The sequence below is a fragment of the Tupaia chinensis genome, unplaced genomic scaffold (assembly GCF_000334495.1).
Source record: "Tupaia chinensis unplaced genomic scaffold, TupChi_1.0 Scaffold000088_1, whole genome shotgun sequence".
Lineage (NCBI taxonomy): Eukaryota > Metazoa > Chordata > Mammalia > Scandentia > Tupaiidae > Tupaia > Tupaia belangeri.
In genome coordinates, this window is record NW_006159550.1 from 2,401,721 (window position 1) to 2,417,198 (window position 15,478).

At 39.5% G+C, this 15,478-nt stretch overlaps 1 protein-coding gene and 1 pseudogene across 1 annotated transcript in view; one reads left to right on the top strand and one right to left on the bottom strand.

Moving 5' to 3' along the window:
• Positions 1-15,478, bottom strand: part of SUGCT (succinyl-CoA:glutarate-CoA transferase) — a gene marked incomplete at its 5' end in the record, with an annotated part of 825,119 nt that overhangs the window by 60,989 nt on the left and 748,652 nt on the right.
• On the top strand, positions 488-13,954 carry LOC102496048 (malate dehydrogenase, mitochondrial pseudogene; annotated as a pseudogene).

The window sequence follows — 15,478 nt, forward strand, 5'->3', positions numbered from 1 at the left end:
ATACTGTAGAAAGACCAAGTCATTTTACTTCTGAAGTATGTTTTCGTGTAGACATATCAAAGCTGACCACAAGTAAAAGTGAAAACAGATCGAGAATAAGTTCAGCACACAATGGAAAACTAATGGATCCTGGTGCTCAGATGAAACAGGACTTGTTTTGCATGCTCCCATATCCTGCCTCTCTTCACCCCCAAATGTCTTCTTAACATTTCTAACATTACTAATGAATTAAATTTTTTCCACATGTGTGCAGAATCGGTCTCGTAGTGACAACTTTGGTTTTCTGTACTCGAGTTGGGAGAAACACAGTGCACTTCTATGACAGTGGCACTCTCTTCTATTATGGCAAGTTAGGACTCTGTGTTTATCCATGGGAAGCTAGGCATCCTTCAGAACATGTAAATGACAAGATTCTGTCCTTGAGTACCTTATCCTGTCCTCTAACAGCTGCTTTCACTTAAGATATTCAGTCTCTGAATCACCCACAATGTTGATTGCACTGAAAGAATGTGTTTTGTCTGAGAAGGGCAGTAGCCTTGACAGTGATATTCTTAAGAGGAAGGTAGATGATCTCACTATTTCAGCCCACATAGAAATAGATGCAGGGAGAGGTGTGGCATCCCCTAGATGCTCTGTCTAATCACATTATCTAAGAAATACTTGTTAAGCATCCATTATAGGGGACTTTCTTGGTGCTAGACAAACAGCAATTAGAAAATGCCAAGTATCCATCCTCTTGGAACTTGCATTTTCCTTGGAGAGGAGAGAATAAACAACAATATTAATATTTTACTGCTCACCTAAACATTGGCCTTAATTTTTTGTGAGCATTTCTTCTGTTAGTTTCACACCCATTGTTATATTTACACACAAAATTTACAATGCTGCCAAGATTTGTAAGGTTTTGAAAGGTAGAAAGAAGTCTACACACTTTTCTCTCTTGGGCAGTCATCAATTCTCAGATGATTATGATGCACACTTTTGCGCAACAAATAAAATACTCTTGCCTCAAAATTCCATTTTCCATTTAGTTGTTGTTGTTGTTTTGTTTTTGTTTTTGTTTTTGTTTTTTTTGAGAGGTTTCTGCCTTGGAGTATGTGTACTTGCAGGAGGGAAAGTGAAAATTCGCACACACACACACCATCCCGGTGGGATGGTCACATTGCAATCCCTTCTCCTCCATTCTCTTCCCAGGATCTTGGGCATGCACATACATGCATCTGGCATGATTCTGAAGCCACCAGGTCCAAGACATGAACTGTAGCCAGCCATGTGGAAGTCCAGTGTGTACTACTGCACCATCTGCTGGTCCCCCTGTTCCATTTAGTGTCCATACTATAATGGACTGCTTTTTACTTGGAAAGTGAATTTGCTTTGGTTTTGATGTTGACCTTTCCAGATGACCAGGTAGAAAAGACAATATAAACCACTCCATTCCTCCTCTTCTAAAAGTAAATGTAATTAATGCACTACTCTTCTTACTACAGATCATAGCACTATGCTCCACACTGTTGAATAAAACTAGCATTTGAAAAGATCAAATGCAACAGTACTAATATGCTGAAAGTGCTTTGTTTGTTTGTTTTCTTTATGAGCAAATGAGAGAGTGACAAATACAAAGAGACAAAAAGAGGCTTGACAAGATCACTCTGTGATTCTCTCCCATGTTGTACGGCCAGCCCAGGATCGTGGGCACACCTGGCATGTTCAGATAGACCCAAGAGAGAACTTGGAGCTTCCCATGTGACCTCCAGCATCATGCAGCAGTGCCCCTAGTACCTGCACCATGGCAACTGGGCCTGGTTTTCAATTTACTATATGATTTTATTCACTGCTCAATTCCTTTGGGTTATCCAAATAATTTATTGCCATTTTCATGGTATTATGTTTGTCACTATATCCATCACTGGCGAAATTAATAACAATTGTTATTGCCCACTTTTTGAATCCTTGAAGATATTATTTTGGAAGGTAGACTCTTATTTCATCATGGAAATGGGATAAGAAGATATAATGTGAGGTAAAGGAGGGACGCAGGAAATAGAATGATTTTCTTAGACTGAAATGAATATGTGCTTTTCTGAAACACATGGCAGGTAGTTAAAAGCACAAGCCCCATGCTCTATGGTTAAGGGAGCTGGATCCCACATAGCCTACCACATGGTATCAGCCACTTGAAAAACATACCAGGCATGTGTGCATGCATGCCCCAAATCCTGACAGAATGGAGAGATGGAGAAAAAGGGACTGTACTATGTTGATAATCCATTGAGGGGTTCTTTCTCTCTCTCTCTCTCTCTCTCTCTCTCTCTGGCGAGCATGCACTCTGACAAGGAAAAAAGTAATAATAATAATGAATAAAGCACAAACTGTGTTTGCATTCTGACACAACAATAATGTGCTGTTCCAGAGAAAATGGATTCCATATGACAACCAAGGTTTGAACCCCAGCTTGGTTAGCCCGAAACATACCAGGCACATGTGTGAGTGCCCAAAATCTGACAAGGTAAAGGGCTGGAGAAAGGGGATCATGGCATGAGCAGACCCTGCAGAGGGTGCTCAGCCCTCTCTCTCTTTCTCTTTCACACACACAGATACACATGCATTCGCATGGACAATTATTGAATAGAGGAGGAAAAAACACAAGCTTTGGAATCAGAAAATACTGACTTGAATCATGGAACCACATCATACTTTTATGATTTTGGGTGTAATGAACCTCTCTAAGATCAAGCTGCCCATCAGCAAAATAACACTGGACTTACATGTCAAGAGCATACAATGGGACAATATTTATGAAGGACTTTGTGCAAGGCCTGACATATCTGTAAGTACTCTATAGTGGATTTATTATCATTATTATTATTGGTATTAGCACTTTATTTTATTGTTACATGTTATGGGGAAAGATGGAGAATCTTGTTTGATCATAATTGTGAGCATCAGCTAGCTTTTGCAAAGAACCATGCAACAAATTCCTAATTTCCCATAATCAGGGAACCAAAGCTAGTGCATTTTAATGGGTAGTTGAGTTTCTTACTGTAGCTACTAATAGAAAATAAGACAAAAAGAATAAAATCTGGTCATTTATATATCTTCTAGTGCAAAACAAAACAAAACAAAAACAAAAAACAACAACAAAAAAACACCAAGGCTAAATTCTGAATAAGATAGTGCAGGAATAGTTGGTGATACTTAAAATCTTCACTTTCAGCTCCAAATTAGCAAGAAGTTGGCTCTTCAATATTGTGACTTCTACCAGCTATTTATAAAAAGTGTGTGTTACTCAAGGAACAGGAGGAATATTCCGTGGTTTTCATGTTGGGTATATTAAAGCCATTAAACTGCCATTTGATCAGAAGTTAGTTGTCCTCTTTGTTCTCCATGGAGTCTCGGAAAGGAAGCTCAACTGCTCATGACTGGCAATCCCTAGGACTCACTGGGGAAGGTGTTTACAAGGCTTTAAAGATGACGAAGTGGGAACTATAAGGATTTTATAGTCTTAACAGAAAACTTTGTCTATAATGAAGGAAAAGGGAGACCAAAACAGACAGTAAATGTAGATCCAGCAATAGAAACGGCTTTGGGGGTTTAAAAAGCTATTTTGATGATGATCAAATAGAAAAGTCAGAAGAGAAAATTTGAAAGTCTGTGTGTGTCTGTATGTGTGTGTGAGAGAGAGAGACAGAGACAGAGAGAGAGAGAGAAGGAGAGAGACAGAGAGAGACTCCATTAAGGAAATTTTCATGGGGGATAGGAAAAATACATCCTTCCATTCTTTGTAACCTTGCTTCTGATAGCCCATCTTCAAGTCATTTGTCTGGTCTAGTTTGAAATGACTAAGGGATGGGACTTCCAAAATGTTCCCAGTGAGACTATTCCACAGTCTACAAAATTTCACGGTTTCCTCTTATTTAGCTTAATTTTACTCCAATTCACTGTTTCTTTTAAAAAAATTTTTAAAAAAGTCTGTTCTTCAAATTCATTTAATCAGAAACAGTTTTTGTCTTCTTTTCACTTTTAATGTTTGGATTTCTCCATGACCACGCCTAAGATATGCTAGAAGGTATGTAAGACTATATGCAGATTCTTTTCCTGTTCAAAAAGGCTATCTAGGCTGATGTGTGGGGTCAGATTCTCCTTCAGAGAAATTGAGAGGTCATTTTTAGTGTATAAATCCCGGCCCAGAGGGCTCTGAGCATATCAGATAAACCACATATTTCATAACATCTTTAGGATTGTTCATTTTTTCCTCATTCCTATGTCCGAGGCATGTAAACATGAGGTCAAAGTTCAGCCCAATCTGAAATGTCCCACAGCTTTCATTCCTAACCTTATTTCTAGGAAGCATGTACTGCCACCTGCTGTACCACGCAGAAGAAGGGGTGTCCTCCCAGGGAAAAAATCAGCCTGCATTTTCCTGGTTAAGATTTTGGACTGGCTTGCTATTGTCAGCCTCTCCAAGGTTCACCTTCATTATCCAAGGGAAACCTGTTCATAAAGAAGAATTTAAGTGCTGCAACGTTTCTTACCAAGACAGATCTATAAGATCCTGGATGGGGAAGTTGTTTGGAAAATAATTTTAGTTTCTTACTATCCTTCTCCAATAACCCTAAGTCTGTGGATATAAGACACAGATCTCGGATATCTAATATAATATTCCCCAGACTCCCCCAAGATGTTCTGAATTGCTTGGAAATACATAACTGTCGTTACCAAACTCCAGCAAGATTTGCTGAATGAGAAATGGCTGCAGGTAAGAACACATTTTATAAATGTCCAAGTGATAGTGGGTATAATAAAGAGAGAGCAGCAAAGCATTTAACCTTTTTGCTCTGTCCAAGAATGTTCACAAACTTTTGGCACTTTCTGACGTGTCTTCTTTCTGTGTGTGCTCACAACAGAACCATTGCCCTGTGTGAACAAGCTGATCTGGTTCGCATTTAACACATTGTCTACCTTTGCCACGTGATAGCTTGGGATCATCTTCAGGAGCATAAGCCAATTTGTGACCTTAGCTAGGAGTGTAACTGTCTTTACCTCAGTTTCCCCATCTCTGAAATGGTGGTAAGAATAGCAATGACTACACAGGGCTAGTGTAAGGGTTATATGATTGAATTAACTGATATATGTAAAGTGCTTAAGGCAGTGTCTGAAGCATCATTAACACTTCATAATCATTGTATTAAACTTAGAATACTATAGCTTCAACTTCCACATACATAATTGACCCTTGCATATGCCCTGTACACACTCCTGCGTAGAACACACTGGGGGCCAGATGGTGGTACAAAGGCCAAACAGAACAATCTATGAGGTTGGCCCACATGGGAAAGCTCCAGGTTCCTGTCCAGAGCCCTCTGCGATCATGCTAGGGACACACGTGCCTGTCACCCAGGGACAGCTGAGCTGCAGAGCATCAAGATTCTGCTGGGGATTTTCATCGTGCTGTCTCTTTTTATCTCTCTCATCCACGGATGAAATAAATAAATAAACACAGAGAGAAAGTCGAACCCATAGTTAATGTGGCAGAAAATAATCAAACCCTGGTTTCTGTGGTATCCAGAATGAACAGCAGACTTCAAAAGATCCTGACCACTATCTTCCACCTCCACCCCTGCCTTGTGTCCTGTCCCCAAGACCACATCACCTAGAGACAAGGCCATGCTCACTGTTCAGCTCACAGAAATGGACGATTGTCTGTTGATGATAATATGTATGATAACACCTTTAACTGGACTGGTGTGCTGTGTATTCATGCTGGGAAAATTCATTTCACAAGCTGTGATGATATACAGTGACTGAATATATAAAACGAATTAGTAAAACATTTTTTAAAAGATGGTTCCAGAGGGCTATAGGCCCCATCATTACATAAAGAGAAAGTAATAAATCCTACTTTCTGTCTGAGTAGGTGAAAACAACTCTTTGGACCTCCACAACAATGACTATCCAGTGTCAGAAATTAAGACAAATGTCTGCCTGGAGCACAATGTCATTTCTCAGGCCCACAGTGACTATAGCCGCCATGGCATATGTGCTAAAAAAGAATCTTCCTTGGAACAAAAAGATGCTGAATCAAATCTCACTGACTTTCAGGATTCTATCCCTTCCAAAGTCTATATTACCTGGCTTTGTTTGGGACAGGTTTGCTCTGGTAATGACTTTCTCACTGCAGGTATTCAGCATTCTGCTTGTTTCACAAACTTCCTTCTCTGCATCTTCTAGGCATGTGCCAAGGGTAGGGCTCCTTCATGCCAGGTTTTCAGAAAAATTAATAAATCTACTGCCATAATCTGAACTGCCTCAGCTGAAAAACTGAATAAACAATAGGATGCAAAACCCAGGCTACCTAACGCGATTGCTTTCTTCTTTCTTTCTTTTTTTCTCTTTCTTTGACAAGTCTTATAGGGTAGCACTTCTGAGACATGATCAAGTGTTATAAACCTAATCTTTAGCAATTTCCTTTTTAGCTCAAATAACCTAAATATGTTATGAATGTTAAAGGGTTTCATATGTCAACCATCAACCAACCCTTGTCTATCCCTTTACTCAGTTTCATTTTTCCTTTGGTTGTTTGGGTAATTTTCTTTAAGAAAACATACTTCTGTCAATTTTTCATACAAAATGCAAAGGACATTTAAAACATGTTTTCTTTAGAAGCTTTCAAGAGATTCTAAAGCAAGAAATAGTACAGGAAAGCTATCATAATTTTACAATAACCTTGATGTTAGTCTTAAGAAAAAAAGTTTGATGTGAGCATTTGGATAAATAAGAGGACCAATTTGATGGAACTGAAGAATGGTGTCTTGGTACACAAAAAGGAGGACCCAACTCCAGATGCCCTTCATGGGAAAGACAGCTCTGGTAGCCTTTCGGGGAGTTTTAGATATGATTGGAGATGTGTTTGGGCCCATGATCCACCCTGCCTCATAGGAGTTCCTCTGCCTTAGGTACCTGTGGGCTCAATCTGGCCATAGTATTGACCTCTAACAGAGGAAAGTTCATCCATTATGTCTGCAGCAATCTTTCTAAAGCAAAGACCTGCAGGTTTTTCTGTGATGCTAGGTTAGTTTAATTTGTAATGACAGATGACAATTACTATGTATTTGTGAACCTAACACTTTGGAGCACAATTATCTAACAAAAGTGATTTAAAAAAAAAAAAAGAAAAGAAAAGAAAAGAGAGAGAGAAAGAAAGAAAAATTTATTATTTATTAAGTGCTGTGTTAGTCACTATTTGGGTAACATAAGTATTTTGCCTCCTTGGATTGGCTTGATAATTCTATGAGATGGTATCATTTCCCATACCTCAAGGTAGGGATTACAGTGCTCAGAAAGGTTAAGTAGAATATGGAAAGCGTGAAGGACACAAAAAATAAGTTTAAAAATAAGTAAAAAAATAAGTAAAAAATAAGTGATATTTGAATCTTACAGTGGTAAAGAAAACAAAAGATTTTTTAAAATCCAAGGCACCAATATACTTTGAAATATTACCCAATAGCACTGTATGTATTATTTGTCAAGCAGGTTAAAATTTACTTCTTACTTTGATTGAGGCTATCAGTAAGCAATAAATTCTTACTATCTTTTACTATTGCTAACAAAAAATTTCCTATATCCTTTCAACACCTTGATGTTCTGCCATGGCAATTCAAAACATATCTTTTTGTTTATAAAATATTTATTTATCTATACAGTTCTCAAAGAATCTCACAAGAAAGGAATGCAACATAGAAACAACAGAATCTGTACCAAAGCGACCAGAGTCATCTTTTTTCGTAACTACTTAACATAATCGTTCATTCATCATGGATAGTTGTTAATCTAATGCAAGGTCTGAAAGATTAAAAGAGAAAATATGAGTCTATGCTCAAGAAGATCACTGGGGAGGGGAAGACAGAAGGGCAAGCTATTATTGTTACTGTTCTACATTTGATAAATGCCCGAAATCATACCTCTACATTGGGGTGACTAGCAAGGAGACTCTGAACCTCCATGTAGCTGAGGATGGCATCAGAGTGGCCAATGCTTGAATCCTAAAGGAGGTATTAGAGATCCTGGTGGACATTACAGGGTGCACATTTTGAACAGTGGAAATAACATGAAGCCATATAACTGTGAGAAGCTGTAAGTATGTCTGAATGACTACATGAGTTTGGGTGTGGCCCCTGGTCTGAAGTCCTTATGCTCCAAGCTATGGAATGTGAATTATGATCTATAAACAAAGGGTATACAAAGTATAAATCTAATACTGAGAAGTCCCACATCCTACAAGTACCTACCACTTACAACACCCCTTTTAAACAAAGCAACCCCTGGCTACTCCTTCTGGGATCTATGCTTTTGATTATGTGATCTTATACATTTGATCACAGAGAAGTAGGCTGAAAATCAGTGTCTGATCCAAAAGTCGAATGTGAAAGAGCCCTCTTGCCTGTGATGTGGAAGTAATGGAGAAGGTAGGAATGGCGAAGAAAGGATAAATTAGAGAGAGTGAGATGATGTGGAATCGAGAGTTCTGTTGACCAGTGGGAGGTGAGAGATGAGGGTGAAGAGCAATTTAGGATGATTACATTTTTAAACCATAGTTACTGATGGGCCAATAAGCCAGTGAGTGAATACAAGAAAAGAAAGCATTTCAGAGAAAAGATACCAGTGTAGTCGGAAAAATCTCAAGTTAGGTAATTGAGTAACTGTGCATTATAAAAAGAGTAGTCATATTTTCCACATGAAAAATTTGGAAGGACTTCCCAGTATGCAGGCTTTGCGAGAAAGAAAGATAGGAATTTAATGTGGGGCTATTACTGTTAACCATAAAAATCTGTGTATTTAAGTTAAATATGAATATCAAAAGTCAGTGGTAGGGCCAGCCAGTGGTGTGGTGATTAAGGCAGCTGAATCCCACATATCCATCTGTGTGGTTTGAGTCCCAGACCCAGTTACTTGTAAAACACCCCAGGCACGTGTATGCACATGCCCAAAATCCCTAGAGGAGGATGAAGAAAAAGGGACTGTGGTGTGGCCATCTCCTCAGAGAGTGCTTTCTCACTACCTACTCCTCTTCCTTAACCTCCCATTCTTTTCATTCTCCTGCAAAGGCAAACACCCTATAGCAATTAGAAAGAAGAAGAAGGAGAAGGAGTAGGAGAAGGAGAAGGAGAAGGAGAAGGAGAAGGAGGAGAAGAAGAAGAAGAAGAAGAAGAAGAAGAAGAAGAAGAAGAAGAAGAAAGGTAATTATACAGTTCAGTTCACGATTTTTTATTATTATTATTATGTTAACTGCCAGAGAGCATGTGCATTCACATGACAGACAAGGAAAAAGCACCTCAAAAGAGAGTATGGTCACACCGCAATACATTCTCCTCCATTTCTCCATTCATTAAGACTGTGGGCATACATGTATATGTACCCGGCATATTTTTCAAACTGCTGGGTCCAGATTCAGACTGTTGTGGACCATGTGAGATCCAGCTTCCTTAACAACTATGCTATAGAGTCAGCCTGCACTGTGCTATTTTATAAACACTAATCTAATATGCATGAAATTAAACTGCATACCCACTCTCCTCTCTATCCTATTACGTGTGAAAATTTAGCTCAAGACTTTAGTGATGTCCTCATAATGCTCTGTAGGCTATAGACTGAGGAAATGTGATCATAACCACTAGAAAATTCTTTTTAAGAAATCCCCCGACATACTTCACACTTTGCTTGTATTCCAGTCAACCCCAGTCTCACCCCTGCCTTACCCTTTGGATATTTGGCTTCCAGGCTTATCCTCAGAGACCCTACCTCCTCTCATCTATTGCTGATTTACACACACTGGCATTCTCTTTGTTAGTACTTGTCTAACTCCTAAACTGCTGGGCTGTCCCATGGCTGCCAACTTTTACCGGTCTAGACTCACAGCTTAAAGTCAAACTCTTTCTCCAAAAATGTCAAACATAAAAAAGATCTCACCTGTAATCCTATAATCACCTCTTCTAGAGCAGACAATATATCTTAGTATTTAAGACTGAGATATGGCAGCAAAAACAAACTGATTTGAGTCTCTGATTTGCCTTGGATGATGCAAGTTATTAAACAAAATACTGTAGCTTTCTAGGCCTCCTCTGAAAGATAATGAAGAAGCTGCCTCCTAGCTTTTGAGGCACAAATGGAATAATACCATAATGTACGTACAGTGCTTAACCTGGTACCTCATAGAGAGGAAAAGCTCATATTCTCTTCCTCATTTCTGCCATCATTATGCATTTTCCATAATTTGGTTCTTATTAGTGCAGTCTGATGAGTTGCCATTTCCCCAAAAATCCTTCTCGGAAATTCTTAGTTTACTTCCCAGCCTTTGCTTGGCAGTGTTCTCCTTACAACATCCAACATCAGAGAGTTTTTCTCTCTGAATACCTTTATACAGATCCACGTATTTTCATGAACCGATGACTGAATGGGACACCAACATCTGCATTCCAAACCAATACCTAAACTCAGTGTCCTATTGCAATGCTACTAGACATCTTTTACTGACTCTACAGTGAGCTCAAGAAACTATGCTTTTCTTTTTTTTTCACTGAAAGATAATAATTGTACACAAACAAAAAGAGAAATGGAAATTCTAAAAACAAAGAACTTTGAGGTCTAAGATTCAAAGGGGGTTATTATAAACAACTGAGAGTGTTAAAAATAAAAAAAAGAAAAATTAAAGAAAAGAAAATGAAGCATTTAAAAGAGGTCAAGAAAGTACCTCGACAGAATCCTTTTCATTTATATTGTTTCATGTAAAAGATCACATATTCAAAATGTTCCTATTAATTTTCCTATGCTGCACTCACTCACCATGTTTGACTATCTTGCTTCATAATGTTTTGGCACAAAAATGTAAATAACATTGCACTTCACCTTCCCAAGTTCCCACAGACCGTTTTCTGTAATAGCAGGAAGAATACACTAACAGTCAGAAACTGCACATTCTGCTGGTTGAAATCCAAAAGCAGTTTTTAAAGAAGTTCTGTCACAACTTGTTCTTGGGAGTTTGTTCCCTGCCAACTAAAAACTATGATTTCAGGAGAACACAAAACCTCTTAAAAATCAAACAGAATTACAATATCTCTGTGTCAAATTGGGTTGAAGCCTAATGAAACCATCCATTTTCTACTTCAGGTCAAGATCTGGAACCCTTGAACCTCTCCTTCAGATGTTATTTTCCTTGAAAATCTTTGAAGGCATTCTTTTTCAGCCATTTGAAAGGAGAGACACCAACTTTCCTTCCAGATAGTAAAAGAAGACCAGTTCCATACACATTTGAGGAGGGGGTACTACTATTGAGTCACTGGGAAAGTCATGACATATTTTTCTATGCAAAAGTGCTGCATGACTGTTCTGACAACCCTAAATAAATAGTTTCCCATGTAGCTATGGACCTAAAGTGTCACTGTGATGAGAGGAAGGGAGAGTTCGGCAAACTGGCCTATAGTCCTGGCACGGTTACTAGCTGCCTATTGCCTTGGAGACTTCACTTGTATCTTTATTTTCCTCAAGTTACCTCAGAAAAGACCAGTCATGTGGGTTCTCCTACCCTCAAAGGTGCTCAAGTATTCTGGTATGTTACACACCACGCAGTTTCTACAATAATGAAATTTGTTATTTCAACATAGTGTTTCCCAAGCTTATTTAACCACCTATAAATTGGTATTCTATGGAACCTTTATTTGAGGAACTGCTACTCTAGGTTGGAATATGTTTACTTATCGGGGGAAAAAAATGAAAGTATCAGGAAGTGTACATTCCTGTGCTATATGATTAAAGTGTCTGTGGTGAAAAATAAGATATGGAAAACAAAACTCCTTTCTGTTTTGGAAATATGATAGATTCTGAAAAATCCAAAAGACCTTTTAAAGTGTTAGGATATATATCTTAAATGTGTGGCTGAGTTAGCAAACAAGTGAAAACGAAAATCCCTGGAGGTAAACCAGTGAGGGAGAAGGGGAGGACCAATAGGTTGCAAATCAAAAAATGTTTCTAAGTTCTGAAGCCAGTAGCTTCCTCAAGAGCATCTGCCAATGTTATTAAGTTACAATTACAGTATAAAGGAGCACATGGAGAGCAGAAGACAGAATCCAAGGGTTATACAAGGTCAGGAGTCATATTTGGTATCCCTCCATAAAGCTGGGTTCTGAAAATGCTATAACCAGCATTTACCAGTGAGATGGTAAACTAGAAACATGATTTGTCTCACGTGGCACGAGGGTAAGAAAAATTCTATGCTTCACTCTGATTTTGCATGGGTAATAAAATAATTTCCTTGAGAATTTATACCACAGGTTCTCATAAAGCTTGCAGCTTGAGTTCACACCACTTTATGGTCACAAAAATTGTAAGATGAATTATAAAGAGCCTTTAGTATTAAAGCATCAAAGGTACAAACCAGATATAAACACAAAGGAATGTGCTCTTAAGTGTAGATCCCAAAGAATTCTGAAGGTAAAGGATCAATGAACATAGTATGTAAAACATACCCAGAAATAAATCACCATGGAGAAAGCAAAAGGGGCAAACAAGATCAGTTTCTCAAATAAGTCAGTTAGTAGAGTATCAGATCCATTATATAAAATGTTTCTGGTTTTGTTTTTTGGGGGTTTTTTAGAGGTTTTTCACTATAGGGCGCGTGTGCTTACCAGAGAGAGACAGAGAGGCAGAAAGCAAGAAATCACCCCCCAGGGGAGATGGCCACGCTGCAATCCCTTCTCCTCCGTTCTCCTCTCGGGATCTTGGGCACGCACGCACACGCACACGTGCCCGGCATGAGTTTTAAGCCACCAGGTCCGGGACGCAAACCGCCATCGACTACGTGGGAGTCCAGCGACATAGCCATTATGCTAACTGCTGGTTCCCATATATAAAATGTTTAAAAAAAATAAAGAAGGAATAAAAATTAAAGAAAACAAATCCACAAAGATAATAAATATTTGAAAGCATAACTTTTAGAAATGAAAAATAAAACCACTGAATTAAAAAGTCAATCAAAACTGGCTCGACACCAGCCCCTGCGCCAGCGGGTCTGCATCTCACCTCCCAGCCACGCTCTCCGCCCTCGCCCGCCCTGCAAGAGCCGCCCCCTTAGGGAGCAAACTGACCCTCTATGGTGCTGCTCTTATGCCCGGGGTAGCTACAGACCTGAGCCACACTGAAACCAGGGTGAATGTGAAAGGCCACCTTGGGCCCCAACAGCTGCCAGACTGCCTGAGAGGTTGCCATGTGCTGGTTATTCCACCTGGAGGCCCCAGAAAACCAGTCATGACGCCAGATGGTCTGTTCAACACCAAGATCACAATCGTGCCACCTGGCTGCAGCCTGTGCCTAGCCCTGTCCTGAAGCCCTGAACTGTGTCATCGTCAACCCGGTTCACTCCACTGTCCTGATCACATCGGGAGTTTTCAAGAAACATGGAGTATATAACCCCAATAAAGTCTTCGGTGTGACAACCCTGGACATTGTCAGAGCCAATGCTTTTGTTGCTGACCTGAAGAACTTGAATCCAACTGAGCCAGCGTTCTCCTAATCAACGGCCATGCTGGAAAGACCATCACCCCCTGACCTCCCAGTGCAGGCCCAGGTGGACTTTCCCCAGGACGCATCCAGGAGGCAGGCACAGAGTGATCAAGGCTAAGGCTGGAGTAGGCACTGCCACTCTGTGCATGGCACATGCCAGTGCGCAGTTTGTCTCCTCCCTTGTGGATGCAACCAATGGAAAAGAAGCAGTTGTGGAAAGTTCCTTTGTTAAGTTACAGGAGATGGGCGGTAACTATTTCTCCACACCGTTACTGCTGGAGGAAAGGGCATCGAGAAGAATCTCAGCATCGGCACAGTCTCCTCTTTCGAAGAAAAAATGATAGCCAGGCCATTCCTGAGCAAAAACCTCAGTCAAGGAGAAGACTTTGTGAAAAATAAGAAATGAGAGAGCGATTAATGAGCAACCAGTTTCCTTAATTTATTAAGGCATCACGTCACCATAAAGCCATTTCAGATACCTTTGTATTTTCGTTTGCTTTGATGACAATTACTGTATTAATGTCATCATCCCTTCCAAACCTGGGTTGGTCTACTGGTGTGTCAATAAAAGTGACTTGATTTTCAAAAAAAGTCAATGAAAAGGTCAAACATTAAATTGGATACAGCTGAAGAAACATTTAGTGACTTGCAAAAGAGAACTGAAGGAACATGCAGCAGAAGAGACCATAACTTGACAAATACGAAGGAGAAGTTAAAAGACACGGGACATAAAGCAATAAGGCTTAACAAATATCTAATTAGAATTTCCGGAGTTAAGGAGGCAGCTTGGCTGATGTCACTGCCACTTTGCATTTTTGTTGCAGTCATTCCCACTCAACCTCTTCTACAAACCCAAACATGTATATTATGGATATTCAGCCAGAAATTCCACCTAAGGCCAACTTTATGAGTGTAATGCAGGCAAATCTTGCAACTCACTAAATCTAATTATGGCTTTTTAAAAAATGGTTAAAAGAAGTCACATACAAATATTGTAAGGAGGTGGAGTCTAAGACAGAAGTTCCCAAACATGGGTATCATCTGGGGAGTGTTTCAAAATATCAATACAAATAGCTTAGAGACTTTATGGGCTGACTCCCTGGTGAAGTGATTAAGTGCCATGTACTGGAACTTAACAATGGCTGACGAATATGCAGTGTATTCATCCTGGGAAAAGTCATTTTACATGCTGTAACGACGCTCCCTGATTGAGTGGGTGTGTATGTATATTACTCTATGTTTGTGGGTGTATATATGTGTGTGTGTGTGTGTGTGTGCATGCATATGTGTGTGTATAAATACTAGCCCAGCAACTTGAAAAGCATGTGGGGTACATGTGCATCTGTGTGCTCAAAATTCTGATAGGATACATGAAAGAAAAAGGATTATGGTGTGACCAAGTCCCATTGGGGAGTATGCATTCATTCTCTCTCTCTCTCTCTCTCTCTCTCTCTCTCTCTCTCTCTCTCTCTCTCTCTCTCTCTCTCTCTCTCTCTCTCTCTCTCTCTCTCACACACACACACACACACACACACACACTCTGGCAATAAAAAGGGAGAAAAGAGGAAAAATGCTAACAGCTAGATGGTGCCTAATCTACTTAAGAATCTCTAGCACAGGAATCCACACTTCTAAGTCTCTTTCAGCAATTTCCATACACTGAAAGGTTTGGGAACAATTGGTGTAGATCTTGACTTTTGTTCCAACTGGGCTCTGAACCAAAACTAACAGACTAAAAATCAACCTGCCTTTAAAACTAATACAGCACTAGAATGCTGCACTTTCAGGTATTTAGCTGTCACGTGGAACACAGATATTCTTGTTTCCATGATTGGCCCATTCTCCACATATAGTCAGCTATATAGAAACATATTTGCAAAAAAGAGACTATTAATTTGCATCAGAAGCCATTGACAGATGGACCAGCATA